The sequence below is a fragment of the Camelus ferus genome, chromosome 2, assembly GCF_009834535.1.
Source record: "Camelus ferus isolate YT-003-E chromosome 2, BCGSAC_Cfer_1.0, whole genome shotgun sequence".
Classification (NCBI taxonomy): domain Eukaryota; kingdom Metazoa; phylum Chordata; class Mammalia; order Artiodactyla; family Camelidae; genus Camelus; species Camelus ferus.
The window spans coordinates 74,520,388-74,536,503 of NC_045697.1; the positions used below are offsets into that span (position 1 = coordinate 74,520,388).

At 42.6% G+C, this 16,116-nt stretch overlaps 1 long non-coding RNA gene across 1 annotated transcript in view; it reads right to left on the bottom strand.

The window, feature by feature from the left end:
* LOC116657781 overlaps nt 1-16,116 on the bottom strand; it is a 41,573-nt gene that overhangs the window by 6,725 nt on the left and 18,732 nt on the right. Inside the window, exons 5-6 of the long non-coding RNA XR_004312916.1 lie at nt 10,619-10,710; nt 1,120-1,302 (exon numbers count right to left, since the gene is read on the bottom strand). This is a non-coding gene — a long non-coding RNA (uncharacterized LOC116657781). The remainder of the gene's footprint in view (nt 1-1,119; nt 1,303-10,618; nt 10,711-16,116) is intronic.

Consider the following 16,116-nt stretch of genomic DNA (forward strand, 5'->3'; position numbering starts at 1 on the left):
CCAACAGATCCAAGCTGCCTTTTTAAATCTTGCTCAGCAGCGATACAACTAGTGTTTTGGACTCTATTTGACAACTGGGTCTTTTTAGTTTGTTCTTTGTCTAGCGGAGAGAGGGGCGCTAGAAATGGATATCCTCAATTACCAATCAAGTGCTGTCAGCCTGGATCGGCCTCACAGGGAGAGACGGTGGGCAGCAGAGCTTGTGAGCAACTTCATGGGACCTGCTCAGGAAAGCAGGAAAAAAGCCGGATGTCCTGTGAAATGAGGACATTTGGGATATGGGCCATCAAGCCAAGTTTAGTTCTTCCTGGTTCCAGCCAAATCCCAGCAGGGGTGCCAGAGTTTCAGTGGATACTCTGGGCAGGAAGCCAGGCTCCAGAAACCTGCTAAAAACATGCCTGGCGAGAGCCCAGGGCCCAGCTCTGAGACCCAAAAGGTGGACATCCTCCGTGAGTCGTGCTGACAGAGAAGGATCAGCTGGCCGCGGTCCTGAGGGAAGCAAGCTGGCTCTCAGCTCCTAGATAGTGATTCCCAGGGTATCTGAGACAGGAGAAACAATGTGGCCCCAAATTGCTACCCTCCAAATTAAGAACCATGACTTTGACCAACCCAGACTTCAGTGATGTGAACTCAAGGACTCTATTACAAAGAGGGGAGTGGGCCCTATATGACTAGGAAAGTGGTGTGGCCAATGCAGGATGTAGAGAAGGGACATAAAACAGCTAAAATGTCCTGCTTTCCCAGAGGGGCGCCTCGTCAAAAACTTCCCCCAACCTCCTGTTAGCACTGGCCAAGGATTTGGCCTAGAAAGGAGGGGAGGGAAAGGAAGATATTTATTATCACCTCTTTGGTGATGGGTGCAAGTTTATTGAATAAGATACCTCACAGGAAATGAAGTGCCTGCCCCTGGGAGCTTCAGTGAGGCCTCTATAAGTCCCTGGAGTAACGGTGGAATCACAGGGCCCTGTCACCATGACAATGTCACCAAAAGCAGTGGCTGTAGCCCCCTGCTTTCTCCTGTTGGTCTGTGCTTGCCTCAGAAAGGGTGAGGTACACGGAGTGGGCAATAAGGGGCTGAGGGTTGCCCGCGCCCTCCGCGCTAACTGTGCACTTGCTCACCTCTGCCTGAAGGTGCTTCATCCTCAGCCTGCAGCCCAGGTCTCCTGGCTCATGGGCCCAGGAGGCCTCTCATTATCATCAATGTCAAGGCCGTTTTCACACTGATAACATGCATCTCTGTCTGTTACCAGCTGTGTGATATCGGGCAAATTAGTCAGCCTCTCTGATCCTCAGTTTCCTTATCTGAAAGAAAGAGTACAATACTTTTGTCAGGATTCGTGCATATTAATTTGAATAGTATAATATTTGTATAGCACTTAACACAACATCTGGCCATATGAGGCATTCAATAGGTAGGAAGTCATTTTTATTAGTAGTATTATCATTAGCACTCTTATTCTTATTACTAGTGGCTTATTTGGATTGCCTATGTTAATTTGTTTGTTATATACACCTCTATGCATATACAGAGGGCCCTTGGATAACATGGGCTTGAATTGTGTTGGTCCACTTAAATGCAGATGCTTTTTCATTAAATATATATACTACAGTACTGCATGACCTGTGGTGGTTCGAGTCCATGTTGTAGAACCGCAGATACAGAGGGCCAACTGTGAAGTTATACTCAGATTCTCGACTGCGGGGAGGGTCAGTGTCCCTAATCCCACGTTATTCAAGGGTCTGCTGTATGTGTATATATATATGTATATATATATATATATACACACACACACACACATACATACATACATATATATATATATATATACACATATCCATATATACCAGACCCTGCCTCCAAACACTTAGATCTTTGAATGACTAGCACTTGTATTATGAGGCATAGCATACATATTTTATGTATAGAATATATCAGTTATTTTCAGAACAACAGATCAACATACAATGAAATTTCATCCCTATAGCTAGTTTTCGAATAAAAGAGCAGTATTTGGGTTTTAATTCCCCATTTTCACTGTACAGTCGGCTTGGGGAGCAATATGGATGGTCATTATCTTAATCTAATCTAACAAAATACCATAGAGTGAGTGGCTTAAACACACGAACTTGTTTCTCACAGCTATGGAGGATAGAAGGCCCCAGTCAAGGTTCCAGCCAACAGGGTTCCCTGAAGAGGTCCTGCTTCCTGGCTTCTAGCCCACCACCTTCTTACTACATCCTCTCATGGCAAAGTTCTCTGGTGCCTCTTCTTATAAGGGCACAAATCCCATCATGAGGGTCCCACCCTCCTGACCTCATCTAACCTAATTATCTCCAAATATAATCACATGGGGGGGTAGTTAGGACTTCAATATATGGCTTTTAGGGGAACATAATTCTGTCCATGCCAGGCATGTTCAGCTGTCTCTAACCTGGATATAGATCAGCCCAGCAAAGGATTTGGGTGTTCTCCGTGATGGAGAAAGCAACAAACGTAGAAATACCATTGTGTGATGCATTCTCTTCAGGAAATAGATCTAGGGCAAAAAAAAACCAAAAAAACCAAAAAACAAACAAACAAACAAAAAAAAACCCACTGGCTAGTGGTTATGAGAACATGATTATTTACTTTTGAGTATCAGTCATCTTAGAATTCCCATGAATCAAAAGGCATGGGGAATTCAAATCCCATGTGGGCCAAAAGACTCAGATTCCTAAAGAGTGTAATCCTTTGGCATCCAAAGTAACTAAAATTATTAATTAACCAACAGGGAAAGACAGTGCTAGAAATGAGTTACACATTTTTCATGTTGTGTGACTCTAGAAAAGGTAATGTAGGGACAACAGGAATGCACCAACACTGGTAAAGAACTAGAGAAAAATTAGCCTCAAAACCACACACACACACAAAAAGAATAAAAACTGTTAATTGATTGTTCACTATGGGCTAAGCTGCTGAGATGTATGTTTTATTTAAACTTCACAACAAATTTTAAAGAAGTATTATTGCCCCCATTCTATAGATGAGGAAACAGGGGTCCAGGGAGTTTAAACAACCCTCCTAAAGTCACACTGGTTAGTAGGTGGCAGTGGGGCTCTGAAGTTTACATTTTTTCAAATAAACCACATGCTGCTTTGCTGTTTATTGTATTAGACAGTTACTACTCTAGTCGGTTGTACTGTGTACAGTCAGTGCCATTTTAAAGCCCGGAAATTGAGACGATTAGAGTGGGAGGGGTGGAGATGGGGGCACATACACAGGGAATTCAAATGACTCCTTGGGATTCTCCCCTCTTAGAAATCCTGTGATGGGTTCCTGAGCCATGTTTTCTATTAGCATTTGTGTCTTGTTCACCACCAATCCATCAGCCATGTTTCAAAATAATACCTAGACACTTTAAAAGCTGACACTTTTAAAGCAACAATAACACTAAATACAGTCATCCCTCAGTATCTGAGGGAGATTGGTTCCAGAATCCTTCCCGATATAAAATCCAAGGATGCTCAAGTCCCTTATATAAAATGTCATAATATTTGCATATAACATACATCCTCCCATATACTTTATATCATCTCTAGATTACTTATAATACCTAATACAATTTAAATGCTATATAAACAGTGGCTACTGCGCAGCAAATTCAAGTTTTGCTTTTTTGGAACTTTCTGAAATTTTAAAAAATATTTTTGAATAAATATGTTTGAGTCCATGAATACAGAACTTACAGACACGGAGGGCCAACGGTACTTCTCATTTTCAATAAATTTCTTACTTAAAAGATAGTATAATTTTCAGAGACCAAATTCTAAAATATAGCAATGATTCCATACGTCTGAAATACGTCTCCACTTAAACACCTAACCCCTCAGGGCTTCAGCAAATAAAGCCCGACTCCCTGACCCCATGTGACCCCATGGGAGTGGAGCAAAGTACTCTGCATTGAACTGATCCCACAACCATCCTGCAAGACATTGCTACCCACACCCTCTGGTATAGATGAGGAAATGAACCGATACTCAGAGTGTTTTAATAACTTGTCCAAAGTCACGAGGTGGAACCAGAAATCCAACCCAAACCGTGGGTTCCGCAGGGCTGGCTGCACTGCTGGACTTCGTTTAGAAGGTGGAGGTACACCCCTAGGTGGGGCAAGAGCCTGCAGCAGAGTAGACAGGGGCCTGGGAGCATAGCCCCTGTGAGTGTTTGAAAAGGTTTCACTCCACATAGGGTCTGGTGCATCTGCCTTCCGCACTCTTTGAGTAGAAACAGTGGCTATTAATTAGTAAAGCAGGAAATCTTCAGTTGTAAACAAGGGGACCCCTCGGTTTACCCTGCCAGCCCTGGGTCCTGTCTGACTGGTGCGTGGCCTCGCACCACAGGCTGCCCTGTCCTCCCAGGAACAGCACAGCAGCCAGGTCTCCTGCACATGGAATTAAGAGGTCTGAGTTCACTTCCAAATTTTTTCTGTGTGATTTTCAATTAACTACATTTATTTCTCAATCTTTTTCCATTCCACATATATAATACCAACCCTCTATATCCACCAGTGATTAATAACTACTGTGTAAATCATTCCTTCATTTGTTTACATGGGAGCAAACTGGGGCATAGCAAGATTCCACACTAACAATAAGGATTATTAGTATCCTTATTTTACATAGGAGAAAATTTGGGATCAGAGAGGTTAAGTAATTTGCCCAAGGGCACACAGTTAGGAAATGTGCTGACTGACAGACTGACTCCACTGCCCATGTGTTGACATGGTCTTGAGTGAATTAGTAGCACAGGCCAGACTAGAAACCAAGACTTTCAGCATCCATTCCAAAGCCCTTTCCAGTCACTATACTGCTTCCCTCCCTGGGATGAACTGAACATCATGTCACCTCCTTATATACCTCTGTGCAAACATTGTGAGTATGTTATTTGTATGTGCTGAAGAAGTGGTCACCAAGGGAGCTGCTGTGGAACATAGAACCATTGGGTTCTAACCCCAGTAACAGCTCCAAATCTGATTTTCTTCAGATGGCTCTGATCATGCATGCTTTTTAGTTCCTAGCCTCTAACACTTCAGCTAGAGTGAAACACGTCTTCTGTATCACAACCACCTTCCTGCAAAATCAATCCTCTAGCTGAAAGCTGCAGCAGTCCTCTCCCAAGGGAATCCCACAGCTCATGTGGCACAGATGGTTGTCTGCACAGTGGCAGTGAGAGCATCACTGAAGGGGCAACAAACAGCTCCTGGTCAGAGCATCACCACATCTGCCTCCCTCAAGTTTACCCTTGGGCATTTGTTGGTTGCTTCCCTACTTTCCTTTCCCCTTTTTAGACAATGAAAGCCTGATGCTAAATAGGTGAAAATGCTCTTTTCTCATTCTTGACAAGTGCTTTGAGTGGAGTCAACCACACCCAAGCACCAGGATAGACCTGATCACTTAGGCTGATCAGTTAGCAGGAAGTGGTTCAGGCACTGACCAGTAACACAGACCTGGGCTGAACAGAGTACTCCCCTTGCTCTAGTGATGGGTTTAAATATGGGCCTTATACCCACACTGGTCATAACCAAGGAGCTCTCCCAGTTATTGCTGAGAAAACAAACACAGAGACTCTTCCATCCCTAGACAACGTGGTGAGAGGGTGACAATCTTGTGGCAGTGGCAGCCACTTGCCACCATCAGGGGACCATCTGGAGTGGCCACAAGAACTTTAGAGTCTGAGGATAAACTTGAGCCTGTAGAAAACAGAAAGAAATACAGAGAGAACCTGGGTCCTTGGAGACATGGCTGAGTCACTAAATCAAGCCTTCCCTGAAGCTAGCTTTTCTCTTGGCCTTTGAGTTATGTGAGCCAGGCAAGTCTCTCTGTAGTCTAAGCCAGTTATCTGTCCCTGTAACACAGAGGGCTGTGCTCCTGTCCTTGAAGACTGCTTCCATGACTCATTTGTCTGTGCTTCCTCCACATCCACTAACACTGTGCTTTGCTCAGACTAGGTGCAAAAACACTGTTGCAAAATAGAGGTACTTCATTATTTATCACTCAGTGCATCTGTGAAAGCAGCCTGTGTTGCTGTGGTGCTTATAGCTTTCCTTGACACACAAACATTTTTCATAGCTAGACCTGTGCACTAATCTGCCACGTTAAGGCCGAAAATAGTTACAGTTTTCTAATACACACTGAATGTTGCCCTTAGAGAGCAGGTAATGAAAGTACAATTTGTGAGCTGTATCATGTTACCATAAACTGGAATGGTTTTGGTCCTCACAACAGTATTGGAGACTTTCAGAGAAAGCTGTGAGTTTTTATTTATTTGATGGATTTTTTTTCCCTTTAAAGAACTGTCATATTAAGAATTCTTTGAGAAAATGCAACCAAGCAGGACCCTATTGTCATTGGTGACCATCTGATATCTGTGTTGGTGTTTGGAACTGTTTAGCTGTATGATGGTTTACAGGGTTTTCCTCATGCTTTTGCTGACCAGGGTTGGGCTGGAGAGGAGGGATGCTTGGATGGCCCACCCAAACCCCTCACGGTGCTGCAGGAGGGGAGCATGCTCAGTGCCCTGCTTTTGCCCTCAGTTCCCTGCTCCTGACCCCAGTGCCCTCCCCTTGAGCCTGACACCTCAGAAACAGCAGTTGGGTGTTTTGTGCCTCTTGTTGTTTATAACTTGCCTCAACTATGTATGTCTGCAATTGTTTTGACCTCTTGCAGTTTCCTTGTATCCTGTTGTTCAAGCTGCAGGCCTCAGCCTACAGCAGGAGTTCCTAAGCCTCAGCCTGCTAAAAGCGTTTATCAACCTGACTTTAAACTGCACAAGTTTTTCTCTAAGGCTCCTTTCCATGGAGCCCCTCCCCATGCATCCTTTGTTCTAGGAACAAGATTAAGAGAGTCCCAAAGCCTGAGATGAGCGTCATACCCAGCAGAGGGAAGGGGACCACTGCATCTGCAAAACAACTTTACAACAATTTGTTACCCTGTATATGATCTCTATGGAAACTAGCTCTGCCCCTTGAACTCTTGAACTTTCACTCTAAAACCCCCTGCCTTCTCTCCCAGCAGGCTCACAGTCTTAGAGGCATTAGCCCACTGTGAACATCTTTGCCTGGCAAAGAAATAAAGCTGCCTTTTCTACTTTATCTAAAACTCTGTCCTGGAGTCTCAATTCAGTAAGCGAGGTACAGAGGCCGTGTTTTGGCAACTAAACTGCTAATTAATTAGAATTTTCTACACAACTAAAGGAATTACATGCTTAGAGTCTATTACTATGGTGGAATCTAAACATACAACCATTTTACTGAACAACGTATTTTTTTGTAGTGCCCATCTCTGAGGAATAAAAAGGTTTTATAGCTTTTTGCATAGAGGGCTGGGATTTTGATGCCTGAAAAATATCTGTGTCACCTTGAGCAGGTCGTTTAACTTCTCCTGGCCAGATCTTCTTCTGTAAGATAGGAGAGTGGATCTCAGGAAAGTTCGTTGTCTTAATAGTCCTCAGCTGCTCACTAGATACAGTTAGCAATTTGAATATTTAGTGGTGTTTCCTTCATGGGGACTCAGAAATGATTGGAATTCGCCGTCGTCCATGAAGTGCCTTTTCTGGAGCTCGGAGCATGTGGGCTAATAAATGGTGGTGGATGGAAATTTAAACAAGCAGGGAAATGCCGGTCCTATTTGAATCAATCTACCCAAAGAGTTGCTTGACCTACTGACTTTGGGCTTTACTCTGGCTCAGGAGTATATGTGGCCCTCACCTCAGACTGCTTATCTGTTTGCAGAAACAAACCCAGTGGACATGAAATAATAACAGAGATGACTGCTCTCAATTAAGTGCCAGTATGTATGGCAAAGACCGGGAGGTGCTGAAAGAAGTTAGAGGACTGGGGTATCTTAGAGGGTGGAAAAGGTCAGAGGAGGTTTACAGAAGATAAAGGACTTGAGGTGATCCTTAAAAAGAAGGATTTGGAATGTGTGTGTGCGTGTTTATAGGAAGAAGGTTCAGGGACTTAAGATAAAATCTAACGTTGGGGCTCTGTTCCGCTAGGTTTCTGCTTCAGTAAGCTGGGACTCCTCCGCTACTGTATCTTTAAAGCTTTTTTAGTGCTGTGGGAAATCACCCCTCACTGGGGTCAGAATATTATGGCCCTGACTTAAGCCTCAGCCTCGAAGAGTGCACATTTCCTGCACGGCAAGACCACGCATGGGTAACGTAACCCGCATGTTAGGGAGCCAGTAAATAAATCAACCTTCACATTCCAGATCAATCCATCCAGCCTCGGACAATGACTTAGGGTTTGTACTGCTTGGTTAAATATTAGTCCAGGGTGCCCAAGTCAGCTCACACACTGAGATTTCTGGAGGAAAAGTGCATCAGCAGTGAGCCTGGTTTGTGATCAGAGCCTGGGCCCCTAAAATGAGATCGCTTGGATGTGAAGCAATAGAAAGATGGGAAAAAACCATGTGAGTGAGAGGCCTCCAAACACAGCAAACCCAGATAAAGTGGAACAATGCCCACGATCATTTTAAAAATGAACACAAGTAAACAGAGCTCCTCAAGGACTCATCAGCTTAATTTACATTCTAAGAGAACTGTATCCAGGAGTACTTACAATAATACCAACTTCTTGTCTGAAATGCTCTACAGTGTGTATTCCTTCACTGATACCAAGCTATGACCCTGGCAGGTAGGCCTCATTTCCATTTTAAGATGAACAAAACAGGTGTCAGAGAGAAGAAATTCCTTATTCAAAGCTGCACAGCTGGAAGGGCGAGTACCTACTGATATAATGAGACTTAAGAAAAAACCCAAGGATGCACCTGCCTAATCATGTACCTATATGCTGTTTGTAATGACAAAATATTGTCCCATGCTGTGGCTTTCTGAAATAAATTACACTACACCTATAGAGTGGGGTACTCGGCATTAAAATCTATTCTGAGGACCTACGTCTATTAACATAAAAAGATATTCATGTTATATTGCTGTTAGAAAAGCAGCTCCCAACTTGAATATAGGGTAAGATTCTCTGTTTGAAAATAAAGTATTTGCAGAGTAAAAAAAAAACAACCCAGTGATATCTATCTATCTATCTATCTCAAAGGATTATTAATAACGTGGAATTGTGGATGTTTTTATGCTTATCTGTTTCTGTTCTTTTGAATCTTTAAATCTTTCTGGTTTGAGATTTTGCTTCTGAAATAAGAACTAAAAATCAAAACAAAACAAAAAAAAAGCAAGAAAGAAAAAAGACAAACTCTACGGGGAAAGCTAAGAGTTTACCTGTACTAAAATATTCACTCCACTGATTTGTCTGTGTCTGGAACTTCAACCATTATCACTTTGGGGATGAACACTGTTTCCAAGGACATGAATTCCTGGGGCAGTGCCACTAATTCACACTCTCACATCCCCATGGCTTAGCGAGAGATGAGCCAACTCCCATCTAGAAAAGTCTGGAGCAGGCCTTGCAGGAAATTTTGTGTTTGCCCCGTGCACCGGAGGCAGCTCTCAGGGAGGACAGAGCTTCTCAGCGGGGCCTGAGAAGCACAAACTCTTAGGTCTTAGGAGGAGATGGGGAAGGGAGTCTGGAACAGCAATGTGCTGCTCTTGGTGACAGAGGGAGATGGAGAGAAGCATGAACCCGCAGGGACTGTAGCCATCTCAGCTTCGGTCTGAGCTAGCGTTAAGTGTTAATGAAGCCGGTGTAGGTGGAAACATGTCTTCAGCCTGGTAAAGTCAAGCCCTGGGCCTCCGTGCAGAACTCTTCAGAGTGTGAGGCAGGGGGATTAACCTCTGTGAGGAAGTGAAGGTGTCAGTGTCGAAGCTGGAATGGGCAGGAGCCAGTGAGCCCTTGAGGAATTAACCCTAAATTAACAATGGAGCCACCTGAGCTTTGGCCTTATTAGTTGACATAGTACCTTCTGTTGTTGTTAAACTAGTTGAATCAAGGGTTTCTGTTGCCGGCAACACAAGCTCCCACCGAACCTGCCCACACTTAATGAGCACACACATGTGCCAGGCATTGTGTCTTGGCTTTGTGTGTGTTACTTCATTCAGGCCTCACACAACCCTATGACGGGCACCTCATTGTCAGCCTCGGTCGGAAAACTAGGAAAGGTGCCCAGGGAGGTTTAGGAATGGACCCAGATTACACAACCGTGGGGAGGCTGGTCTGTGTTTGAACGCCCCATTCTGAGCTGCTCACAGTGGTTCTATTCACCTTTCTCATGTATCATTAGATAACATTAGATCGCTCTGTTAATGTATTTTACCCAAGAGTTATTAGTAAATGAAAAGAAAGAATTTGAGCCACAGTTCCAAAGCACCTTCTGTCTTCTTGCAGTCTGGTCTCCTCTGCAAAAGCCAAATTTAGTGCAGCTAGTTTGTTCAGAGAAGTGAGACGGGGAAGGAGGTGAGTAGGGGGCAGCCTAAGAATTTCAACTCTTGACTCCTGGGCAAGGTATTAAATTCCTTGAGCCTCAGTTTCATCATCTGTAATACATGTAGTGGGGAAGACCTATCTCTCAGGGTTAGTGCGCGAGTTAAGAGGGAAACATACAGTGCGTAAAGCACCCAGCTCCGAGCCTAGCTGGTTAGAGCCTAGCTTGTTACAGAGAAGAAGGTACTTACTGGGAAACACGGTCCTTTGCTGGTGATGAAAACAGCCTTGGGAGTTCAGGCTGACCAGGACTCTAATTTTTCCTCAGTTTCCTACTTTCTCCCTAAAATAAAAAGAATCACATTATACACAAATATATATTTATATGCATAAATAAATGTATATATATTTATATGTATAAACAAATAAATATGTATTTGGCCTCCATTCTGGACACCATACACTGAGATAGTAGTGAGTTACTACTATACATAGTAACAGTCTCCATTATCTTGGAAATTACAATCTGGTAGAGATACAGATATAACAAAGGAGATAGTGACATGGTATATGAAGTTCTGAGATGGAGAATTTCAGGGTTCAATAGAAATGCATGAGAGGTCGATTCAACCTGGTCTTGGAGTGTCAGGGGAGGCTCCTTGGAGGAAAGGACTTTAAAGGTGAGCACTGGACCATGAGTAGGCAGGGTCCAGGCTGAAGTAGGTGAGGAGAAACAGGAAGGGGAAAGAGGACTCAGGCCTAAGATGGTTGAGGAGGTAAAATATGACCATGTATGTGAATTAATATAGTGCCCCAGCAATTTGAATGTGTTCAATAAATGGCAGTCATTTCCTTATATTAGAACACTTGAAATACATGTATTTCTCGAAGTGCATTTCCAGCTTCAGAATGAATGCTCTCCATTCACTCTCAAGTGTTTTTCTGAATCTCACCAGCATTATTTTATATAAAACCTTCTGAAGACCCACAACTGTACTCTGATTGAAGTCTTCAAGCAGCGGCAGAAAGGATGCCCCTCTTCCCTTCCTCACAGATGGTAAGAGGCAGAGAGAGCAAAGCCTCACTAAGCGAAAGCAACAAAGGATGTCAGTCTTCTGAGGCTGCAGAAATACATTCAAAGCTCCCTTCACAAGTGGTTCCATTACTTTTCAGTTCATCTAAGAGGAAGGGAAAACCTAGAATTTCCTAATAGTTAAGTGATCAGAATCATATTCACTTTGCAGACAAAATCTAGTGGTGCCAAGTCTTGCTTCTGCTTCTGCTCTCTTGGCAAGTGGCCTGCATCTTGACGTATCTTTATGATGCTTCAGAATAATTTCTCCTTGAATCTGATTCTCCACACACACTGGATTATTAGGGAAAGATAATGTTCAGTTCTGAGGACAACCTCTTAAGAGAGATATGAACAAAGTGAAGCACATGCGCAGGAGAAGGTCCCAAAGTGTGAAGAGCCTTGGGACCACGTTAAATAAAACCAAACACTGGGCCACTTTGCCACCTTGCATGGAAGGGGTTACTAATGGAGCTGCTTTCTCTGTTAGGCTGTGCAGAGAGGGTATACAGTGAGGATATCATACTAAGTTTCAGAATCCTGTGTCATTAAAAATTAAGGTGAAAGCTTTTAGCCAAACCAAGTCTGAAGTCGAAAAGTCTTATAAAACACTGTTGGCGAAGATGCTCTCATCCACTGCTGGTGGAAGTGTAAACTGGTACAATCCCTTTGGAAGATGGACTCTCTGGGAGAGGTGAACATACACATCTCTGGTGCATCCTAGCATTTCCCCTCCTGGGGAATTTTATGCCCCAGATCATATATACAAGAATGTCTGGAGCAGTAGTGTTCATAATTGCTCAATGATGGAACCAACCCAAATGACCAACAAAAGTAGAAAGGATAAATGAGTTGTGCTATAGTCACACAATGGAATACTATACAGCAATGAGGAAAATACATTATAGTTATAGGCAACAACGAGTAACTATAATGTACAAAAAAGACACATTCAAAATAACACATATTGTGTGATTGCATTTATTTGAAGTTCAAAATTAAATCAACTAAATTATGATATTAGGGATACCCAAATATAAAGGTAGGGAAATCAAGGAAGTAATTATAACAAAGTCAGGATAGTGGGGAGGGAGGATGTTATGCTTGGGAAGGGACATACTGGAAACTTCCGGGGTCTAGCGGTGTCCTGTTGCTTGACCTGAGAGATGTTATGCATTTCTTTTATAATTATTTATTAATTACACATTTATGTTTTATCTAATTTTTTTGTATGTAAAAAATGTAAGAAAAACCTTTTATGACCTTTTGAACAAATGGTGGCCTGTTGAGCAAATCATTAATAAAATCATTCTCTAATGAACTTCCAGAGAGAAAACTATTCTCAAAGAGCCTCTGTTAAGAGCTTAAATTATCTCTAAATTCAAGACCTTTGGACACAACTGGTTTTGCTATAACCAGGAAAGGCTTCTTTCCAGATAAAGCAGATAATCTGGCTCTAATTCTCTGAAAAGCAGGTTGGAGGGCTGGAAGGAAGATCTGTCCTCTTTGATAACCTGTTGCTGATGAACAAAATAAACTGGTGGGATCTGGTATAGACTAGAAAGCCAGTGTGTTTCTGAAATGAAGGTAATTGTTTCCAGAAAAACTTGGAAACATTAACCAGAGTCCCCAGGGGAGGGCTGCCTGACAGATTATGTTTTTCCTTCTTACTTGTGCAGTTTCGGAATAAAACCTGAGACGTGCCTTGAGTTTCATTCTCTTCTACATTTAAAAATCTATTAATCAAATAAAATAATACAAAAAAACTACAATAAATGAACATGTGTTGTACAGTTTTTATTACTCTCACTAAAGACTTCATGGCTTCATTACTCTAAGTGGATAGAAATGTTCAGGCCCAGGTTATTGAATACCAGAGTTATTCCATCTGGAAACCTTTTAAAATATGCGTAGATTAGCATCTTACACTTTTTGATATAGTCACATTTATATACAACTGCAAAAGGCAATGAAGTACAAAGAATCAAAGCAACCATAATCAACTATATTCATCATAGATAATATTGTTATCCCTGTTCTCTGTTTTTAAATTTTAAAGGAAAATGGTAAATGTCATTGCATAGGTAGACTCTGCTCTTAGATGCTGGAAACTGTACGTAGTTCTGCACATATCTGAGTCCCTACGTAACTGAGGCTCCAACGTATTCCAGATCAAGTTGGCCAGAAGAAAATCATCCATTGCTGGAGTTTCATTGCTAGTGAGAGACAAACTCCCTAAGTTTTCAAAACCAGTACTCATTATCTGTGTTCTAGCAATTGGGCCTTGCTTTAGTAGTGAAGATCCCCTCTGGCTGAGTTTCTGAGTCAGATGAATTAGAACTCATGGAAAAGCATTTCAGAGTGTTTCAGAATACGTACATCCCCGAGGCAGACGAGGGCTACTGTCTAACTAGACGTTTAGGCCTGTCTGTGGCTGCATGTCAAATATTTCTAGGTCCAGGAAGTTAGAATCTCCTCTACAACTGTAGGACGGAGGAGAGGTCTCTGCAAACAGAATGGCAGTTTGGGTTTCTACTTCCTGTGAGTCCAAAACTAGTCCAGTGTTCATGTAGTAAAGTTTGCTCTCCAGTTTGAGTTTGGTGTTTTGAGGCTGAAAAGATCTCTTTGATATAAACATCGATTCTGAGATTCTGTTGGGTCAGATGATTGCCATGTGCTGGGTCCAGCATTCACGTCAGGGCAGACTTTGATTATCAAGCATCTGACCATGCTGATGACTTGACAAGGTAATGGTCTTATTTGACAACTTCTGGTTGTGCCTGGAGCTTTCCACTTTCCTTTCCCTGAAGATTCCTATGCTCTGCAGGGATCTCACAGGGATCTCACTGCCCTTTGGATAAACGTGTGACTGTAATGAAGCTCTACTGGCATCAGGACCGCCACGTGGATGCCTGAAGGTCTTGCCATAATCCTTGGAAGTTCTTTCAAGTCTCATTCAGTCCCAGAAGAATTGCTCCTTTTACATTTATGCTTCGTGTCAGCATGCATTTTCATAAAGGGCTCCTAGGGCATGCTTCAAGGGGATGACAGTAGAATTTGCAGTTTTCAAATCTATTCTTATGGTTGGATTGTCCTGTAGATGGTGGCTCTCTGCCAGGTGCACACTAAGCAGAGCTGCATACAACACAGAGGGTCACAGGGTGTTGGTCCCGTGGGGCTGGGGTGGTGCACTCAGCACAGGCTGGAGCAGCCCCTTAGCGGCCCTCCACCCCCTCAGAGCCCCTGGGGCTCCTGGAAAATAACCTTTGACCCTCACTCCCTCTATAAACAATGAAGAGAACACTTAATTATAGAAGAAATTATTTTAGGAGTTAAATATTCCATTTCCTTGAGGCCTCCAGGCAAAGTAACAGTTTTCAGGAAATAAGGAGAATAGAGAAACATGTTAAATATGTTTTTCCATGGGAAAGCAATCGGAAAAATCCAGATTGTGGGAAATTACAGCCCAAATGACTTGATTTCCTCAATAAATTGTAAGAAAAGAAAAAGAAAACAAAATTAAAAGAGACTTTAAAGCATATCAACCAAATGTGATTTATGGGCCTTACTTGTTTGTATCCTAGTTTGAATGTATCAACTATAAAATAAAACAAAGACTAAGAGAATATTAATAAGAGAATCAGGGAAATTTGAATACGGCCTGGATAGTTGATGACATTAAACAACTATTATTAATTTTGTATTTAAAAAGTTCCATTTCTCCAAGGCCTGTAGATCAGATTCACATTGGTTTAGATATTTACTACAAACACACACACACACACACACAAATAAACCAATGTGTTAGGACTGAATTGTGTCTGCCACAAATTCTTGTCAGAGCTCTAAGACCCAATGTGATTGCACTTGGAGATAGGGCCTTTAAGGAGGTAAATAAAGTTAAATGAGATAAGAGTGAGGTCTTAAAAGGCTTCCTTCAAGCTTGATAGGAGCTTCCAGAGCAACCTTTTATCTAGGGTTAATTTTGCTCCATTACTGAGGTAACAACTTAGTACTCTGCCTGATGCCCCCTGTGTTATGAGGTTTCCCCTGGCTGATGGGTACATGAACTGTCTGCAGCCCTTATGAGCTCTAGAAGTTTTCCACCTGTTTCTTTCTGATGGTTTTTTTTTCTGGCCTCTGGTATTTTTTCTCGTCAGTCTGTGCCGAACAATACTCGGCTGCAGACTCCAGGCAGAACTCTGCAGGTTTTCTGTGTGTGCAGCTCTCTCCTTTCTTCTTTTCTGCCTTGTGAATTTACTCCTCTTGGGGTCCCCAGATTCTCAATTCTATCTCCTCAACTCAGGGAGACCACTGCCTCTGAGAGCTGCTTCTCTCCATGTTGCAGGTCGGGAACTCTCTAGGTAGGGAGCTGGGCCAGTTGTTGGCCTTCTCTCTGTGATCAATGTCTTGTATTGTCTGTTGACCAATATCTGAAAATCATTTTTTCACATGTTTTTTCCAGTTCTTCAGTTGTTTGAGGTGTGTATTAGTTTCCTAGGGCTGCTGTAAAAAATTACCCCCAACAGGGTGGCTTCAGACAACTGAAAACAACAGCAATTTACTCTCTCACAGTTCTGGAGGCCAGAAATCTGAAATCAAGGTGTCACAGTACACTTCTTCAGAACGTTCTAGTGAAGACTCCTTTTCCAGCTTCTGGTGGCTGTCCTGGCGTTC